The sequence below is a fragment of the Muntiacus reevesi genome, chromosome 8 (genome assembly GCF_963930625.1).
Source record: "Muntiacus reevesi chromosome 8, mMunRee1.1, whole genome shotgun sequence".
NCBI classification, from domain to species: Eukaryota; Metazoa; Chordata; class Mammalia; order Artiodactyla; family Cervidae; genus Muntiacus; species Muntiacus reevesi.
The window spans coordinates 9573001-9592549 of record NC_089256.1 but is presented as its reverse complement, the minus strand read 5'-3'; the positions used below and the strand labels follow the sequence as shown (position 1 = coordinate 9592549).

At 45.7% G+C, this 19549-nt stretch overlaps 1 protein-coding gene and 1 non-coding gene across 2 annotated transcripts in view; both read right to left on the bottom strand.

The window, feature by feature from the left end:
- NMNAT3 (nicotinamide nucleotide adenylyltransferase 3) overlaps positions 1-10127 on the bottom strand; it is a 124523-nt gene extending 114396 nt beyond the window's left edge. Inside the window, exon 1 of the mRNA XM_065942648.1 lies at positions 9882-10127. The gene's annotated coding sequence lies outside the window, so the exon portion shown is untranslated. The remainder of the gene's footprint in view (positions 1-9881) is intronic.
- TRNAG-CCC (transfer RNA glycine (anticodon CCC)) lies at positions 3231-3303 on the bottom strand. The gene has a single exon. It is a non-coding gene; the product is annotated as a tRNA-Gly (tRNA).
- Positions 10128-19549: the final 9422 nt, after the last annotated feature.

Genomic DNA, 19549 nt, shown 5'->3' with positions numbered 1-19549 from the left:
TCAAGAGAGGAGGCCTGGGGGTGCCCCAACTGAAAACAACAGTGGAGGAAAGGGAGCAGACAGAAGTCAAAGAATCATCATCAGGGAAGACGGAGGAAAATGCACGAAAGAAGAGTTCAAGAGGTGGGCACAGCCAGAGGTGTCAACTGTTGCACCGAAGACAGACTGAGAAAGTTTTGGAAGATTTGGCAACACAGAGGTCACTTGTGACCTCTCTAGAGGAGAGCTCTTCCTGAAGAGGTGGGGGAAGAAAGGAAAATCTCACCAACGTTCATCATCAACACATTTCCATCAACACACAGCACTGCAACTAAACTTGATGAGACCAAACAGCAAATAAATTGGGGCTCCCTGCTTTATCTTCTGAGCAACATGAGAGGGGAAAAAGGAAGAAAGAGAAAAATCAAAATGCATATAATAAAAGGAAAAAAGGAGACAAACATTAACACACTGGATGACTGCCATCTGCACAACAAAGAGGTGACTGAAAAAGCACAAGATAAGGGAACCAACTGCCTCTGGAATTCTTTTTTTTTTTTTTTTTTTGGTAGAGAGACTGAAAGATTCCTTTGTTGACCATTCACAGCAATGGCAGGGCCAAGCACAATGAAAAGGTGGGCCATGGAACAGGGAGCCCATAGGCCTGATCTAGAGAGCCAGTACCAATGAGCTGGAGTGGCTGCAGGGGGCACTTTGAGGACAAGGATGCAGGTTCAGGCATCAGGGGATGATGTCTGTTGTTCACCCAGGACATGGGAATAGGGTGCAAGCACCAAGCATTCACTATCTCAGTGTTTACGGAATGTATATCAAAACCATACCTTAAAGGGAAATGGCCTCATTTCTCTAAAACACTAGGATCTTGAATCCTTAAGCAAATACCAAAATGCCCATAACTCAAAGCATATGAGATTTAGCTACTAAATCCTACTGAGCTTGCTACATGAACAACTTTAAATCATCTCTTGGAGAAACGCCTTCATTTATAGCGACAAATATGCCAATAGATAATAATAATAAATACATGGAAATGGTTCTAGAATCTGCAATACGTGCCCAAATTTCTGCCACTATTCCTCCTCCATGCATAGAAAAAAAAACAAAACAAAACAGGCATATAAAATGGAATGGGAGTTAAACTACAGAGAGAATATAGAAGTTGAAATGTCAGCACAACCGTAGTGTGCGCCTCAATTGTTAACAGATATTTTGATGAAGAGCTTACTAAATCTTTAATTGGAGATGGAGTGTTTCTATATAGAGGCAATGACTACAAAACATTTATCACAGTGTCTAAAGTCATAACTACAGAAATTCTCTCCCATCCTCTGGTATTAGTGTCAGGATGGTGAATCCAGTATTAATATTAAAACATGACACTGGAGATATAATTTAATTATGAATTGATATAAATGAGGTTCAATGTTTTCTCCCAATGATTTTTTTCTTTTAGCATCATCCTAGTATACTTGAGAAATAACAGGAAAAAAATCTAGCTACAATAGAAGAGGGGAAACATTGCCAAAATGAAGATAAACCTTATTATATACTGAGGCCCTCTTTTAAAGTGTTGGATCTCAAAGTGCATGGCTGCAGAATACTTATGTTCTGTGACAAATCAAATATTGAAAGTCTAGCCCAACATACAGGGGAAAATATGGTAGTATTCTTCTTAAAGTTTTTGCTGTATGATTTTTCATAAATTTTGAGGGTTGGTTATCCTTAATGTAGTCTTCAATTTAGTATAAGTGGATGTCTGATTCAGCACAGAATTATGGATTTGGCTTTTATTTTTGGTCACATGGTGTGGCATGTGGGATTTAAGTTCCTCAACCAGGGATTGAACCTTCACTCCTGGCATTGGAAGGCAGATTCTTAACCACTGGACCACCAGGGAAGTTCCATGAATTTGGTTATTTCCAGTTTAGTGCACTGATCATTCTCATGGTGTTTAGGGAAGTATATCCAGCAGACACTGTCCGAGCTGTGCCCTGAACTCTCAGGACTCATCATTTAGCAAGCCAGCATCTTCTGAACTCTCAGGACTCATCGTTTAGCAAGCCAGCATCCTCTGTGCGTCAGCATCGACGTCCCTTAGCCCTGGTGCTTTACCTGGTGTTTGAGGCTGTTGGAAGCCCCAGAGGAATCACTCCCCATAAGGAGTAATGTTCAACCAATGATGGGTCACAGTGAGATACATACATACGCAGCTGCCAATCCCCAGGAGAGGTTAATTCTGGGAGGGGTGTTCTACACTGGCTGCTGGAGACTCCTAGTAGGTTTACACTCCAGTGGTTCACGCTGGTGACCTGCTCGATGTGCGCTTCTCTGGCCCATTCCTCTACTTCCTTATTTCCCTTCTTTATTTGGGACTCTCCTCCCAAATAAGTCACGCAGACTCAAATCTTTGTCTCAAATAAGGACACATGTCATGATTTCCCAGTGTATGGCCAGTTGAGTTCAAGAACTGCTGCTAGCACGAAGCAGCAGAGGATGCAGGGACAGGGCCGACCCAGGGAGGACTGACATCAAGAATGTAAAATCCAGGCCCCGAGGTACAGGATACCAAGACCTGAGCGGGGCAAGAAGCCAGAGTGTTGTGGGTTACCAGTTACAGCGGTAACTGACCTAGGGAGTGAGCGTGTGTGTGAGTGTGTGTATGTGTGTGCTGCGGACAGAGTTTGCTGAAACCTTACCAATAAGGCTTCCAAAGGTTGCAAACCCAAACCCCCAATCCACACCCCACCACTGGTGACTAGGTAGGGAACAGAGAAGAGAAATAATGCCAGAAGGGTGTGAGGCTGCAGGCCAGGGAGGGACAGTAGCTTCCTCTAACTTAAAAAAACCCAGAAAATCTGTCTGCACAGCCAGAGTTAGCACATCTCTGGGCCACTCAGCCAGTGGACCCAGAGGATGTACCTCGACCAGAGACACGGAGGGAGGGAGCCAAACCTGGCCTTAGAAATTGTTGAGTGAAAGATTTAATTAGGATAAGGCCATGAAGGCAGTGAACTTCAAATGGCAATTAGCATAAAGATCATTATTTAATTTGACTTGTTTTAGAATTAAAACATGTTAGAGGAGTAATAAAAAAATAGAAAGTTTAAAATATGAGAAAAAGTTATCCATTGTTCCACTGTTCAACTGCAATTCTTGTCCCCTTCAAGGCATCCTTTACAGACTAGTTTTTAAAAATATTTATTTGGCTGCACTAGGTCTTAGTTGTGGCGTTCCCTGACCAGAGATTGAACCTGGGGCCCCTGCATTGGGAGTGCAGAATCTTAGCCACTGAACCACCAGGGAAGTCCCTAGACTATTTTCTTGAATACATCTTTGATATAACAGTGTTCCGTTCACTGAACAGGTAATGACTTCCCTCATTACTAACCTTCCTATTTTTAAATATTTCACCAACCTGGTCCTCTGAAACTTGACTACCCTCTTTTACTGTAGAATAAGTCACTTCTAAGTTTTCGCCATTATTAATAATGATACATCTTTATATAGTGGCATTTTCCACTTTTCAAATTATTTTCTTCAGACAGAATTCCAGAAGCCAAAGGGTAGCAATTCAGTGACATGTCAAACAGGCAACCCCTCTACTTTTATCATCTACAGTCTTTGGATTAGTCATAAAATATAAACTGGGTGACACTGGCATCCCTTATCTCACACAAAAAAATATTAACACAAGATGGGCCAATACTGTCAAAAAAGTTTCAAAGAGGAAGGCCAGATGGGAGAAATAAAAAGCAGAGCAGTCTTTGAAACTAAGTACAGGGTTCGAGTAATAAACACCAGTTTCTGATCTTTAAAATGAACGTTTGAGAGCCAGCAATGATTTAAAGTTAGATGCCTACACACTAATTCATGTAACAGGCATTCTGTTTTAATGATCACCTGCTCACAGAGAAACTTCTAGCCTTTCGAAGCTTGCTCTTTCCCTGGCCTGGTGGGATTCCCTGACTGACACTGACATTCATTCTCTCCCATATGCCACTGACTGAGCCCAAATTTGGCTTAGTTTGCATCACCTGTCTTCATCATTGTTCCCCCCACTTGCCAACCCTTTTCAGCAAGCAGACTGGCTGACAAGCAGAGCAGCTGGTGGCGGTGGTTAAGGAGCAATTAGGCTGATCTTGTTGGTCAGTCATGCTCCATACTCCTCTCTTCCCAATGCCGTGACTGGGTTGGGAAGGACCAGAACCAAGGTGCTTGCCCCTTACCTGTCTGCCTTGAATATGTTAATTCTTCAAGTCGGTTCCCACGCTCCTACCTGGGCTGTGTCCTGCCTTGACAGTTCGTTTTTATAACAGGAAGCAAGGAGGGGGCAGTTTGCTGATGGAAGGGGGACGGCAGGAAGGAAGGTAGGCTCTAATTTAAAACCATCTTAGGGGCTCTAAAAAGCTCCAGGATGACTGATGGGCGTGTTTACTCCTTAGAACCCTTTTCATAAATACCTACCACTTAACATGCACTTCTGAGAGGCATAAATACCATCACTGTGTGTCAGCCTTATGGAAGGCAGATTTCCAGAGTCACTTCTTTTCTCCGTGGCTCAGAGCCACGCGATTACAATCCTATTAGAGCTGTACCCTGAGAATACAGCAGTCAACCCCAACCCCACCAAGACTGGTGCTCAATTTCTGCACTGCGATGCAGCTTCCCTTCCCTTGCTTCGGGGGAGACGGCCGCTCATCTCTCGTAATAAGGTCCACCTCTGAGACAGGTGGGGATCGAAGATGTATTTTGCCATCAGCACTGGCCAAATAAATAAAGTAACTCTTTAATGCCATTCAGTCGTGGAGAGGGAACATTTCCTGGGGCTGTTTGGATCATGTCTTATTTAAAGCTGGACTTCTAGTATGATTTTCTCCTGGTTTTCAGAGGGACTGACTGGGTTTGAGGCAGGCATGGTATCCCTCTAGAGAGGACCCTGGCTCCTCAAGAGGGACCACACCTGGGCAGCAGGGCCCTGCAGAAGCAGTTCGCTGCCAGCTCACCCACCCGCCCACCCTCTGCTGGACGCAGACAGGTGCCCCTCCCGAGCTGGACAAGAGCAGTCAGCTGTGTCCTTTCCCTTCAAATCGCAGGTCTCTAGACGCAGCACCATAAAATCTATGCTGGAACCTCAGCCTGGTGCCCAGAGGTATCAAAGGAGGAGGGAAAACAGGCTCTCAGTGGACCCTGTGGCTCTGAAGGGACGGGGCTTCAATGCCCACTTGCTCGTCTGCCGTGAGGCAAGCTGGACGTCTATTAGCTGCCACTACCCAGTATAAGAGGTGTGATAGTGAGAACTAGCGCACCCAGCAAGACAACATCCAAGGGAGGGCTCTGTAACTGTAAAGGGTTAAGTCAGCAGTTAGCACCAGGGACCGATTTCGTGGAAGACAATTTTTCCATGGATTGGGGGGTGGGGTGGTTTCAGGATGATTCAGGCACATTTTATTTATTATATGCTGCTGCTGATCTGACAGGAGGTGGAGCTCAGGCAGTAATGCGAGTGACGGGAGCAGCTGTAAATATAGATGAAGCTTCCCTTGCCTGCCGCTCACCTCCTGCTTCGCAGCCCGGTTCCAAACAGGCCAGCCACTGCCAGTCCCGTTGTGCAGCATGGACCAGACCAGTCCGTGGCCTGGGGCCCTGGGGTGTAAGTGAACGGCAGCGCTAGCATTATTCTCCCATTTTGAAGCCAAAGCACAATGATTTTTAAAGTACACATTCTTAGAAGATTACCCTGGTCACATAAAATATATTATTTGCTAGAACTTATAGAAAAACACTATACTATCCAATAATCTTCAAAGATATATAAATAATTGAGTATAAGCTCCCAACTAACATTTATGGGCCTCCTCTATGTATATTGATACATTTCTATATCTATCCCACCTTATGCTTCTCCTGGCATGCCAGGCTTCTCCTTCAAGGCAGTAAATTCAGTTTAAAATTTGACAATATATGTGTGGTCGTGTGCTCAATGCTGTCTTTATCAATAATCTGTCTCATGATGTCTTTGGGTCGCATGATGGTGGAGGCTGTGTCACTTTGTCTCAGCATTCTAATCCCCAGGATGCTGCCTGAAGAATGAATAGAAATGGGGGTTGGGGAGTGGGCAGGAGAGAGGACAATGAGCAAGACAGGTGCTGGGTACCAGGGATGCTCAGTCCAGTAGCTGTGGAAGTGCTCACAGCCCACAGAGTAGCTGAAGAAGCAATACCCGGCAGAGGTGCCCACTGGGGCCATGGGAACGCAGGGTCGATTCAGAAAGGCTTCCTTAAGCAGGTTGTGCTCCTGCATGTGCTGCAGGGGTTCTGGCTTTCAGGGAAGCTCTGGCCAGAGGCAGGGGCAGCAGGGAGGCACAGAGATGCAGATCAGACCTTTACCCAGCAGGAGGTCAGACCCAGAGATGGGACTTCTGGATGGGAAGGGCAGACAGCCCTGACTTCCAGAAGACATTGCCACCATCATCCAAGGCATTTTCATCCCCAAACCCATCACTGGGAATCTGAGATTCCCCTGGAGCCAACTTCCCCAGATTTACACTGACCACAGAATGCCTAGAATTCTATTCCTAGTTCCAAGAGTGGTGCTGTGGGTCTATGAGTATGTGAGTGAGACAGTGATGAAGGGATCATGAGTCCACTGTGGTTTGTTAAACACACCATGCAGAACTGCATGTCTAAAACAGTGGGGCAGGAGCTGCCGTCCTGAGGCCTGCCCTGCAAAATGGGATCTGTCTGTCGACCAGGGAACTATGATAAACGAGCAAAGACAGACACTGGTCAGGACGAACCACTTTATTTAAAAGCTTCGACAGCCCAAAGTGGTTTAACATAGATGCATGGAAGATTTATCTCAATGATAAAATACCTGAACTTGAAAGGCACATAAATTATCATTTTGCAATTCTTTTTCCTTTTAAGATTTCACATAGTCAAGTGCTTTAAGTAATGAATGAAATGCACATAAAGCTGTCTGGTTAGTGTCTGCCCAGACTGCACAGAGCCTCTGCTTCCAGACGGGACTGAGCTCAGAATCAATGCCACCCATCTGTGTCTGTGGCCTTCTGTTTGTCTTCACAGCGGAGATCACTGGGAGGATTATCAAGATAATAATACTATTACCTGCAGTTATCAAGATAATAATAATAACTGCAGCTATTATTGACTGAGTACTTCTGATACCTTGTGCTGCATGATGAGGGGTGTGTGTGTGTGTGAGTGTCCTTCCAACCCAGGGATCACACCTATGTCTCTTGCATCTCCTGGGAAGCCTGTGTGCTGAGGATAGCAAGCCACATACTTATACGTAAGCATTACTAAATGTCCTGTGAGTAAGGGACAATGAGTCCCACGTTACAGATGCAAAAGTGCACATACTTATATGTAAGAGCTTCTGTGATGCGTGTGAGATCACACCAGCAATTTCATCTGACTCCAAAGCTGCAGTGTTCACCACTAAGTTGCAACATACATGAAAACGGCCCTTAGCAAGGGCCTAAAAACATTAGCTATCTCTCCCTATTTTCATACTCTTTTCTGTTAACAGCACACTTAAACACACTGGGAAATTTGCCCTGCAGGTTTAGGTTTCTTCATTCATTCATTCATTATGGGCCCAGTACTCTGCTGGGTACAGGGCTTACAGAATTGAATTCCACAGCTCCTGGACCAACCAGTCTCAGGCAATTACCATACCCATAGGAGGGCAGGAGCCAGCAAGGGGCAGGAGCAGCTCTCATCGGGGACCCACATCTGGCTGTGGGCTAGAGAACACCCAAACAAGACAACATTAGGTCTCTTTCAACTCTACTACCCCACCCCCACCCCCATGCTTTTGCTGTTTTCTTTGACTTGAGTCTTCTGACAGCCTGGCTGCCCAAAAGGCCCTTTATCACACAGAACACCCCTTTCTGCTGCCAGGGCTGATGCTGTCCAGTAAAACCACTGCAATAGATAACCCAACTTCTCCACTAATCACCCCGCACAGTTCCTCAGAACCAACCTCCCATCTCATTTTATCAATTTTTTTCCCAGAATAAAGAATAACAATTGCAATGGCAGCAGTAACTTCTACATGTCAGACGCTGATCTATGTATTTTAGGCACATTAAATGCCCATAATTAGGCTCTGAAGTAAGCACTAATACTACTGCTGTTTTAGTTTATTTAGGGGAAGAGGGAGGGAGGTTACATTTCTTCGGAGCCAACTAGATATCAAACGCTGTCTTAAGCTCCCACAATCAGACAATAAGTGACCTGCCCAGGGTCAGACACAGCTAGGCAGTAACAAATAATCTGAACCCGGGTCTGTGACTGCCTAACCCAGCACTCCCCTTTTGCTCTCCACAAGTGGTACTGCTCCCGTCTGAAACATAGTGGCTGCCCAAAGCCTGCCCTCTCTCCTCCCCCTTCCCCCAGCAACCTTCTGTTATTTTCTTAAATTCCCTATTCACAAACCATGCCAGACTTCTCCTTCAACTGTGTTCTCCACTCTCTGGGCTTCCTGGCCTGTTTTCATGGGGCAAATTCTCAGTCTACACCAACAGTATAAACAGAGCCAAAGAAGGAATTGGCATCATCCAAGACAATAAAATATACCAAGCAGTCAACAGCCAGGTGTCTTCTGAAGCCCCCAACTCGCTCCTAAACCCCTGGGGGTCCTCAGCAAGGGGCTAGTGGGGTTGCTGTCTCATGACGGGGTACTGCCACCAGTGAAAATAGTAAAGTCAATGCTCAGCTGAGGAGTATGAGCCTTGTGTTCTCAGGGGGCTCGCAGAGCTGGCAGCAGCAACTGAGGCTTTCTGGGAAATGCATACCCGGCCCTGGCCGGGAGCAGAAGGGCTGTCCCGGGCAAGGCCAGAGGGTCAGGCTCTGCTCCCAGAGCACCACGCTCACCAGGCTGGGACTGTCAGTATACTTCACCTGACCCACCCAACGTGGGCTCCAGGAGGGCAGGACCAGTGCGGAGTGGGCACCATTTAAATGTTTCAAGAATGAGTGACTAAAGCGGTCGTCATTTCAGAGAAGCTGTTTGAGAGATTCTACACAGACAAGGAAACAGGACTCCAGGAGAGGGGAAGTGAGTTTTCCTGAAAGCAGCACAGTGGTCGGCCCAAACCAATGCCCTGCTCCATCTAAACATCTTCACCTTTACCTCACTCACTGCTCGTTTGAATACCACCAAGTCATTTATATGCAACTTCTCAATCGCTAATGGGGAGGAACAGTCCCATTTTACAGAGGAGGAAGTTAAGGAACTTGCTTTTCTTCCAGCTCTCAGTGGGCCAGGCCCCCAAACCGTCCTTTTCCCAAACAAGCCACAGTCCCTCCCAATAAGTGTGCTTGCTCTGTGCTTCTCCGCTTTGGAACCCTTATATTCATACTGAAGAGTGAGCTTCCGGTATTCTTTATAGCTAGGGACCACCGGCTACCTGCTCTCCCAGCACTCTGCAAGTACTGTCTCTACCGACCTTTCAGTTTTAACTTTTACACTCACGTGTGGAGATTATCTATTTGCTGTGGGTCTCTCCCACCCACGGGGGCGGGCACCACGTTCGTTGGCCCGCACTATACCGCCAGCACGGAGCCCAGAGGCATGCAGTGTTTGGTGAAACCCTGTTTGTATTTGTTGAGTGCACGAGTGCTGAAGGTAGGCTCGGGTTTGAGCCACAGGGTTCTGGGGTTAGGTTGATAAAGCTGTAGCTAGAATGGGCGGCGCCAGAGGTAGCGAGGAGGCGCTTTAGTGTCCACCCGACCCGGATGGGCTATCGGGCTCCGCGCCCCGCCTCCACCTGTCGCTCCGGCGCCGGCCAGGTGTCGGCGGCCGCCAGCCGGGGTAAAGGGGGGCTGAACAGGTCCGGCCCTGACTGCGCTTACCTGCGCGTCGCGGGGCTCCGCAGAGGCACTCGGCGAGCCTCCGGGGACTCCAGGGAACTAGGGGCCCGGAGGCGCCGAACCGGGGCTCCTCGCCCGCGAACAGCCCTCCACCGAAGGCCCGGCGAGGACCGCGCCAGGCCTGCGCACGAAAGGTCCTTTCCGGGGTGGGTAGCGGGGTCAGCCCAGGACCTGCCCGCCCCGCCCCCGCGCTGCGGGGTGAGAGGGAGGGTCTAAGGCGAACTTGACCTTGCGTTACTCTGGCTCTCCGAGGTGGGCGGAGTCAGAGAGAAACCGCCGGCGCCCTACTTCCTCACTGGGGGCGGGCCCTAAAGGAGACCCGGGTCCCATGCCCCGCCCCTCCCTAGAAACCACGCCCACTCGCCCCACGCTCCCGCCCCTGCCCCCATTCACTGGCTTTTATTGTGTGTGATTTTCATTTTATTTTTCTGTTTTGTATTCCGTTTTATTTCTTATTTTTTATTTTCTTTTTTTTAAAGATCAAAATTTTAAATTTATCAGAGTAATGCATGAACGTTTTTACAAAATAAAATTACCTACTTACGTGTTCTTGATATGAAAGCAATAGGGTCCTCTCCCTTGCGCCCTCCACGCAGTCCTTTATATCACTTCCTCCATTGAGTTCTTCTAGTGGTTACCCCCATGTCCCTAAAAAATAAGCTTACATAGCGGTTTCTTGATTTATCTATTGACTTTCTGCCATGTTAGATGAGGATTTACTCTTTACTGCGGCCCTGCCTCCACTTTCATGACAAATTTACACCTCTGTTCTCAAGTCCTGCCTTGGTAAGCTTTGAGACCTTAAACCAGGAGTGGATGAAGGTTTTCTGGGGCCTGAAGCTTATATAGTTGTGGGGGCAGGGGAGAAAAGAGGGCTGTTACAGAAAGCCCTGCAGGATCAAGGCTTGTGAATGAAAATTTATTTAGAATGAGCAAAGCAGTCACAACAAAATGCTGGGGCCTTGGAGATTCAGATCCATATTCTCTGAGATCTTTGTAGGTAGTTTATTTCCTGAATTTGCTTCCCCAGTGCGGCCTGGCCTCCTCTGCTCACCCAGAACCCTTCATAACTCCCAGTCCGTACAGGAGAAGTGAAGGTCAAGATGCATCAGTTTCTGCCAATAGGATTTCCTAATGGAGTGAACTGAAGTGTGCAAGAAAGAGACATCGAGGATGATGTCAAGGTTTTATGACTGCTGCACACCTCATTCCCAGCCCTTCCTAGCATCCATGACAGGTTCTTAGTACAGAGTGTTTTGTAAAGCTGGCTCTGGGCCCCTGCCTGGTCATCTGATCCTCACGCTGCTCCCACGAGACTGGCTGGAGTGGCATACTGTCCCTACTTTTAGGAGGGCCTGTACTTGTTCCTCTGGAATCAGCACAGGGCACACAGCTAGCACACACTAACTGTACAGGTGACAGGTGATCGGCTTAGTCCACCTCTTCTTACTCAGACTGAGGAGGCAGTGTCCATGCCCTCCCTGACACCCCTTCTCTCCTGGTAGTTCAGCCCTTCCCCTTCCTCCGCTCTGCCTCCCATATCCCCTTCCGTCTCTCCTCCCTCATCTATCTTCCTATAGAATCAGGAGTGACTCCCTTAGGGTGTGAAATGTGCCTCAACAAGCTGACCTTGGGCAAAATCTCTTTACCTCTCCAAGTTTCAGGATCCTTCTCTGAAATCAGAGGTAACAGCCTTTTGTGGAGGCTTAAGTGGTTTCATATGTATATGCATGTTGTCTGTGTGCTCAATCATGTCTGACTCTTTGCAATCCCATGGACTGTAGCACACCAGGCCCCTCTGTCCATGGAATTTTCCAGGCAAGAATGCTGGGAGTGGGTTGCCATTTCCTATTCCAGGGGATCTTCCCAATCCAGGGATTGAACCCACATCTCTTGTGTCTCCTGCATTAGCAGGCAGATTCTTTACCTCTTCACCACCTGGGAAGCCCATGTATTATGCATGTATTATCCATGTATATGCATTTTTTCCCCTTTTTAAAAATCTCTCCTTTTTTTTTTTTTTTTTTTAAGCAACTCAGAAATTTTAAATACTGGTCAAATTTATTGCCCTTTTCTTTTTATTGCTTCTGGATTTTGCACCATAAAGGCCATTCCCACTCTGAGATTTTTTAAAAATTCGAGTATAATGATCTTTGGCTCTTCTCTTATTGATAGCATGGTTTATCTCCCAGCAAAGTGGGAAGCCTGTGAGAAAGGTAGGGACTTAAAATCTGTGTGCGGCATGTTGGAACTATAGGTTGAGTTAAGGGCTAAATCATTCTAAGGTTGAGTCAAGGGCTAAATCATTCTAAGTCAGGGCCCTGACCCAATGAAGAAGAGGCTTGACAGAATGCCAAAGTGGGGATGGGCAGTGACCTATCCTTGCAAGGAATGCTTCTTTCTCTGGGGTACTAAAGATTAAGCCTTGGTTCAAGAGGAAGCATAAGTATTGGAGATTCAGCATCAGTCCTTCCAATGAATATTCAGGACTGATTTCTTTAGGATTGACTGGTTTGATCTCCTTGCAGTCCAAGACTCTCAAGAGTCTTCTCCAGTACCATAGTTCAAAAGCATCCATCCTTCAGTGCTCAGCTTTCTTTATGGTCCAACTCTCACATCCATACATGACCACTGGAAAAACCATAGCTTTGACTATGCAGACTTTTGTTGTCAAAGTAGTGTCTCTGCTTTTTAATATGCTGTCTAGGTTGATCATAGCTTTTCTTCCAAGGAGTAAGCGTCTTTTAGTTTCATGGCTATAGTCACCATCTGTAGTGATTTTGGAACCCAAGAAAACAAAGTCTGTCACTGTTTCCATTGTTTCCCCATTTATTTGCCCTGAAGTGATGGGACTAGATGCCATGATCTTCATTTTTTGAATGCTGAGTTTTAAGCCAGGTTTTTCATGCTCCTCTTTCACTTTCATCAAGAGGCTCTTTAGTTCTTCTTCACTTTCTGCCATAAGGTTGGTGTCATTTGCATATCTGAGGTTATTGATATTTCTCCCGGCAATCTTGATTCCAGCTTGTGCTTCATCTAGCCCGGCATTTTGCATGATATACTCTGCATAAAAGTTAAATAAGCAGGGTGACAATATGCAGCCTTGATGTACTCCTTTCCCAATTTGGAACCAGTCTGTTGTTCCACGTCTGGTTCTAACTGTTGCTTCTTGACCTGTATACAGATTTCTTAGGAGGAAGGTAAGGTGGTTTGGTATTCCCAGCTCTTGAAGAATTTTCCAGTTTGTTGTGATCCATACAGTCAAAGGCTTTGGTTTAGTCATTGAAGCAGAAGTAGATGTTTTTCTGGAATTCTCTTGCTTTTTTCTATGATCCAATGGATTGGCAATTTGATCTCTGTTTCCTCTGTCTTTTCTAAATCCAGCTTGAGCATCTGAAAATTCTCAGTTCATATACTGTTGAAGCTTCACTTGGAGAATTTTGAGCATTACTTTGCTAGCATGTGAAATGAGTGCAACTTTGTGGTTGTTTGAACATTCTTTGTCATTGCCTTTCAAGGAGATCAAACCAGTCAATCCTAAAGGAAATCAATCCTGAATATTCATTGGAAGGACTGATGCTGAAGCTGAAGCTGCATAACTTTGGCCACCTGATGCAAAGAACTGACTCATTGGGAAAGACCCTGATGCTGAGAAAGATTGAAGGCAGGAGGAGAAGGGGACGACAGAGGATGAGATGGTTGGATGGCATCACCGACTCAACAGACATGAGTTTGAGCAAGCTCTGGGAGATGGTGAAGGACAGGGAAGCCTGGCGTGCTACAGTCCATGGGGTTGCAGAGTCACACACAACTGAGAGACTGAACAACAACAGGAGGAAGCCTAGCTTTCTGGGTGTGAGGTAGTGTCTTCTAGTGGTGGGAGGTAAGAACCTTACATAATAGCCCTGCTTCACTTAACCCAGGTCAGGGAGGGGCGAGGAGCAGTGGTTGAGACATCCATTCTGGAGAGAGAGTTAGCTCCTAATATTGTAGATCAGGGACTATCTAGATAGGGTCAGGCCCTTTGCTTCAGCACACAAAGGGCTCATGAATCACCAATATAACGGTAATTTTTTTATCACTCCTTTATGGGTAAATTTCATTTCTCCTGAATCCTCTCTGCCGTTATGAGTCAAGGAAGCGGCCAGGTAAAGCCACCTCGGGATGGGGGAGGGTTTTGCACAGAGGGCATCACAATTTGGGTCCCTTAGAAGCAGACCCTGATACAGGGATTCAAGTGCAAATGCTTTCTTTGGGAAGCCAATAAGTAAATTTATTTGGGATGCATTTTAAGCCAGCTACATATAGTTGGATTTTGGTCCTGTAGGAAAACTCTAGAAAGCAAAGAATGTGTAAAGAACCTGGCTCAGAATTATCCCACCCAAGAAAGAGTGAAGAAGGGAGGTCACTAAAAGGAAAACACTGGAACTGACAGGGTAGTTCATTTTGAACATTTTACAAATTAATTCTAGGCATGTAAAATGTGGTTACCAGATGAGATCAAGCTCTAACTACTCCAAAGCTTTCTTCTGTCACCTGATGAAGCACTTTCTGCATGTCATCTCAGGCCTACAGGTGTGACCTGAGAACATTCTGGAAAACTTGCTTTTGGACAGGACCTTGATGGCAGTGAAAGCTGGGTCAACCTCTGTAGTGGGATGAGCCCATAACCTTGGCTTCTGAGCTCTCAGAAAGTGCAAGCTTTGGCTGCTGGAAGTAAAATGTAGAAAAGGAGACTGGTGGACTTTTAAAATAATCAAATGGGACAACTTTTTCAATCCATTTAAGGACTTTAGAAAGTAGATATTGGACTTCCCTGTGGTCTAGGGGTTAAGAATCCATCTGTCAACACAGGGGATACAGATTCCATCCCTGATCCAGAAAGATTCCACATGCCCCAGAGCAACTAAGCCCATGTACCACAACTACTGAGCCTGTGCTCTAGAGCCCTTGAGCCGCAAGAACTGAGCCCATATGCTACAGCTACTGAAGACTGTGAGCCTGGATTCTTTGCTCGGCAGCAAGAGACGCCCCTGCAATGAGAAGCCCATATACCACAAGGAAGAGTAGACCCTGCTTGCCCCAACTAGAGAAAACCTATGTGTAGCAATGAAGACCCAGGTGCAACCAAAAATAAACAAGTTAATTACTTACTTACTTAATTAAAAGGTGGATATTTTCTTATAGGTAATGAACAGACAATGCCTATGCCGATTCTTTCTTACATGGCTGATGCACCAGGCCTCCACTAGCAGCTACCATTTTGTCAACCTGGCTCCACTGGTCACAGTTACTATTGAGTTAAACTGATCCTTTTGAAGTATGAATCAGGACACAGCATTCCCCAGCTCAGAAGTCCTCAGCGGCTCCCACCACAATTAGCATGAAACAGCAAGTTGTCCCCAGTGGCCTCCAAGGCCTTACAGGATCCCCCTGATGAACCTTCCATGCCATCCACTCCTGACAGTGACCACTCCTCACCCCCAGGCTCCTTGACTTTGACGCTGTTTCTTGAACACCCTAGGCCTGTTTGCACCCCAGAGATGCTGAACTGCTGTTCTCACTGGCTGAAATGGTATATCCCCCCCACTCCCAAGGTAATTTGCCCACTTGATTAGCTTTTGAACAGACCACCTGCCTGAGACATAAACAATGAACACTCCCAAGTACCGTCCCATTCACAGCACTTACTATCTGTCATTGGAATGTGTGTTTCTTTTAAAAAAAAGAAAGAAAAGGTCTACAATAGGTCTAAGTGTGGCATGCAAACATTTAGCGTGTCATGTGGGATCTAGTTCCCTGACCAAGGATTGAACCCAGGCCCCCTGTATTGGGAGCACAGAGTCCTAGCCTCTGGACAACCATAGTCCCAGAATACGTATTTCTTTATTATTTGTCTCCCTTGCTTAAATGTAAGGTCCCCAAAGGACTCAGTCTTTATATATCTTGTTCCTTGATATATCCCCACACTTATTATTATTATTATTTACTTTTGGCCATACTGCACAGCTTGTGGGATCTTAGTTTCCCACCCAGGGTTTGAACCCATGCCCCCTGCAGCAGAAGTGTGGAGTCCCAACTATTAGACCTTCAGGGAACTCCCTATTGCCACACTTAGAGCAGTGCCTGGCCCCTAGTAGGTAATCAAGAAATATTTGTTGAATGAACAAATGCATTGAACTTAAGAAAAATAGAAACAAAATCAGTAAGCGTACAGTTAAAAAATATCCTAGAATGCAGACTTTCAACTCATCCAGATTGGATTCCTCTCAAGTTGGGAAGGATCGTGAGAGCAGAGAGAGAGAAAAAGTGAAATAAAAGTGGTGAGATGCATTATATAATCTGCTTCATAATTACAGGTGAGTGTTCAACTTAGAACTTTGACTCTTTTTACATTTGACCAATGTCTGTGTTAGTATTTAAGCAGAGGTTAGTTTGAAGGGCTATGTACTCATTCAAACGTAGTAAGAAAAGTTTCCCCTGGTCATTTTAATAATTCAGAATAATGTTTTGTGGCTTCTTTTGGCATCTGAGGGCCCAAAATTGTAACTGCTTACCTGAAAACTGAGACCTTAATCAAATATTTACGATCTCACTTATTTTTATTTTCTGCATATCTTTTATTTCTGCTTCCCACTTTTTTTTTTTTACCCATTTTGCAAGCACATGATTCACACACAAATGTTAATAGAAATGTTTCATGGATTATTAAATGCAGCTAAGTAATGAGTTTTTTCTAGAACATAAGGCCAAACTGGGGCCACTTTGCTGTTCCTACAAAGTTCTTTTTATCTGAAGGTATGGACTACAGTTTTACAGAGTCCTCTGCTCTGTATTCTAAAGGTTTGTAAGGCAGATGCGTGTCTGCTGCAGAAAGGACTTTAAGGTGAAGACAAAAATTCCCTAAAAAATAGGTTTTATAGTGGTGCAATGAAGTGGATTTGGAATAGAGAACAGTTGAAACTACAGAATTGGTAGGTAAGGCCTGGACATCATGGCCAGACGACACTGGACAGTGACTGTTTGCTAATGAAAACATTGTACACTGATGCTACCAGCAGTGGAGTTGTTTTGGTGAGCCTCTACCTGGGCTTAATTGTCCAAGAAATGTTCCAGTAGCAGCATCTTACTGATGGAGATTTTATATTCTAACCCTGTTGTTAAAACTCTAATTCAGACCATGCTGTTGATCCAGGCTCACTTTGTACAATGCATGCCTTCTGAAAAAGGTCAAAGTCATAATGCATCGTTCACATTGGAAAGTACTCTAGTAATAAACCATTGTTTTTCGATAAGGAAAGAGGATCTGAAGAAGTTAGATATTTTTTCCAGGTCTATGCATAGCTTGTCAGAGATGGGGTTGGAGCATTGTCAGAATTTTTTTGTTATTGTTGTTATAAGCAATGGAAAAGTCTCTGCTGAGACTGGGAATTTATTGGTAGGATTGGACCTTCACAATTTATGGGACGGTTGAAAATCCAGACTTAGAAAGGGGCAGGCAGAAGGAAAGCAGTTCTGAAAACCTAGAAAGTGAAAACCTTAGGAATGATCTCTTAGCAAACATGGTCTGGGGAGGATGTCACTGCAGGGATAGATGACTAAGCTTCAGCCACTTCTGTCTTTATTTCACTCATGTAAGAGCCTGGGTCCCAGGAGGGCCCCTCACAGTTGCCAAGAGTAGGACACAATCCCCTGGCTGTCCTGGGGCAGGTGTTGGCAAACCCCTTCAACTTTGGTTATTGAAAGGAAGGCGCCTGAATTTACTCTTCTGCTAAGCCTCATGGTGGAGAGAGGCAAATCCCCAAGGGACCCCCTGCGAAGTTGCTGCTGGAAGGAAGCCAGGGATGCAGGGAAATCAGGATACAATGAAACGCCTGTTTAGTTTAAAGCAGGAGACTGCTGAGCAGCTAGAGAAGGCCATGAGTAGCAAGTAAGAGTTTGTGTGGGGTTAGTAGCAAGGTTTTTCTCTTCAAATACAGGAGTCCTCACCTCTTCCTTCCTTCTTCTGTCTTGGAATGTGGGCCTGGAGGCCAAGCAGCCATCTTGAGTCTATGAAGTGACAAGCATGACCTCTAAATCAGCAGTTGGCAGCCTTTTTGGCACCAGAGACTGGTTTCATGGAAGACAACTTTTCCATGGACGGAAGAGGGGATGGTTCAGGTAGTCATGAGAGCAGTGCGGAGTATGGTGCAGGCAGTAATAGGAGTGATAGGTAGTGATGGGAATGCAGATGAAGCTTCACTCGGTCACCTGCCTCTCACCTCCTACTGTGCAGCCCAGTTCCTAACAGGCCATGGACTGGTACTGGTCTTCTGCTCCGGGGTTGGGGACCCCTGCTCTAAAGTACTTGTTAGGGCTATTTATCCAGTGCCTGAGCAGATGAATAGAAGGAGTCTGATATACCAAATATACCATGGGGCTGCTGTACCAACTCTGAACTGCCTGCCTACAGACCTCTTATTTTGTAAGAAAATTAAATACCTATTTGGCCAGGCCCCTAGAGTCGGGCGTCAGAAACACACAGCTTTCACAATCTGATAATACAGATTTTTCCTGGAACTCTGGTCTCTCCATCCCTTTTATACAGCACCTTTCCCTGGTGGCTCAGTGGTAAAGAATCTGCCTGCAATGCAGGAGATCTGGGTTCAATCCCTGAGTCAGGAAGATCCCTATAAAGAAGACATGGAAACCCACTCCAGTATTCTTGCCTGGAGAATTCCATGGACAGTGGAGCCTGATGGCCTACAGTCCGTGGGGTCACAAGAATTCAGACATGACTGAGTGACTAACATGCTCATTTTCACTTTTCATTTTCCTGTTCTACTTACAGAGACATGATTCCTGCCTTCAAGAAGCTGATGGCAGATTTGAAGTTAAAATAATCTTCTTAAGCAAGCAGAGAGCAAAAGCCTGTGATGTCTAGTACATTCTGAGGGATTTCCCTGGTGGTCCAGGGGTTAAGAATTGGTCTTGCAATGCAGGGGATGTAGGTTCGATCCTTGGTTGGGGAACTAAGATCCCACATGCCTTGAGTCAACTAAGACCATGCACCACAACTACTGAGCCCATGAGCCCAAATGAAGATCCTGCATGGTGCACCTAAGACCCAATTCAGCCAAATAAATATTAAAAATAATTATAATAATACTTTCTGAGCAGTGAGGAACAATGGCAAAGAGAGTTCATTCTGCCCAGGCTCTTGAGCCATCCTCCTGCCCCTGAGCCCTGACTGTACAACCTACTCTTTTCACCTTTGCCTCTCCTCTGCTCCTTTGTCTTAGCATCTAAGAACCTCAAATCTCTCCTATTCTAAAAAGAATCCACCCTTACCCAATGGGTCCTCTCAAACAACCAATCTCTTGCCTTCTCTTCTTCTCCACACTTCTCAACAGAGTGGTCTGTCTGCATCTTCTCTCTTCCCATTGAATCCTCTACCCAGAGCATCTAGCTTCATCCCTGCCTCCACACTGAAGTGAGCAATCAGCTGGTTACTAATTCCTGTGGGTAAATCTCTGTCCCTGTTTGACTGTCCCTGTGTGCTGCCATTGATAATGCTCACTGCTGCATTTGCAGAAACTTCTCTCTTGGCCCTATGAGCTCATGTCCTACTGGATCTCTTCTTACCTCTTGGAGTGTGCATCCTGCCTTGG